Source organism: Pyxicephalus adspersus, chromosome 4, assembly GCF_032062135.1.
Source record: "Pyxicephalus adspersus chromosome 4, UCB_Pads_2.0, whole genome shotgun sequence".
NCBI lineage: Eukaryota > Metazoa > Chordata > Amphibia > Anura > Pyxicephalidae > Pyxicephalus > Pyxicephalus adspersus.
The window spans coordinates 2,516,332-2,517,937 of NC_092861.1; positions in this window are offsets into that span (position 1 = coordinate 2,516,332).

Here is a 1,606-nt window from a genome sequence, read left to right on the forward strand (position 1 = left end):
TTGTCATATATATGTATGTGTGTGTATTGGAGTTACTTATGTTACTATTACACTATACAACTATAATGATCAGTAATATCACAAAGCTTGCCAGTCGTGTGTCTGCAGACTCTGACATTTCTATTCTGTAATAATTTGTATAGAACATGTGAGAAGGTGTTGTATTTGTGACGTGTGTGTACTTCATACTACTTGTGTACCTCTCTCGGGATCTCATCACATCCGCCAGCCGTGTGTCTGCTGACTTGTAGTAGTAATAGCATTGTATCGCGGCTTTCACACATCCTGCGGCCTCCTGAGCCCGTTTAGGGCCCGCTGACCTCCCCGCGTACTATTCCCGCGTATCTGAAGGCTCCTGGAGACAATCTTGCTGTTATTATTAATCTGGAGACTGCGCTAGTACTGCTCTGACACCATTATCATCCTTCCCAGACATTGGCAAAGTATTGAGGTATTAGTAACGCTGCTGATATATTCACATTGCATCCATGGTGAGTACACAATCATCATTTGTGGGTCAGAAGGGTAATGGGTACAATGTTGGGGGTCTGCTACTGTCACCCGATGATTTTTAGATTTAAAAGCTTGTTCTTTGGTGGCAACCTTTATATTATTGCACCCAATTGTAACGATATTCCTTTTACTTATTATATTAAATTTAGGATATAGATAACTCATTGCACATTGATTCCCTTTCATCCTGAACTTGTCCTCAAACCAGAATATCGGTTCTGCACAGATATTAATTCTTCTTTATTTATTCTGCGGAATAACTTATCACAGGATACCTATCCTTCATCTCATGCTTGCTGAATAAATCTATAGCTGTCCTTTACATACATTAACATTCACACAATCTTTCATACTGTACAATTTTCTTTTATCACTTTACCAACTGTTGCTTGACAAACCAAACAATTGTACGTTGCTAATGAAGATTATTTTTCCTTGATTTGTTAACTATAAATAAGAATTGTGTATTGATATGTAAGTTGTACGATACAATCACACATCTGCTGTGTGTGTACTTTGTGTGTTTGTGATTGACCCTTGAATTGTTGTATAGCTGTCATGGGATGATGATTATTACATACGGACGTATCTATCCCATACTAATACTGTACGTAGAAATGATCGCTTTGCTGGCATGTGTTGTGTTACGTGATAATATTATTTCATATCTCTCTGATATATTATAAGACTATAATATTCTCACCGTTATTCATATTTGCATTATAGCTCTCACACATTCTCCAGATATTGATGAATTTATAAAGTAGTCTTCCAGTAAAATATCTCTCCATGCCAGTCCTATCTTACCGTAATGTAAACCGAGGTGCGTCTTTATTTTCCCGAAGATTTCTATCGCCCGCCAATACTTTGATATTACAAGCACATACCTACCTGCAGGTATCATGTCTGTCAGGAGCCGTTTGTCATAGGCTGTCATCTTGCGGCATAACCATTTAGGAAACCGAGACTAATTGCCCAATCTCTTATTTCCCAGGTACGCAGAATAGCTGAACGCTGATCGCTTTCTTTTCGTTCACCAATTCCTCAGTGTTTTGATTTGTTGTTCACATTCAGTGCAACTTTTGTGTTCTGT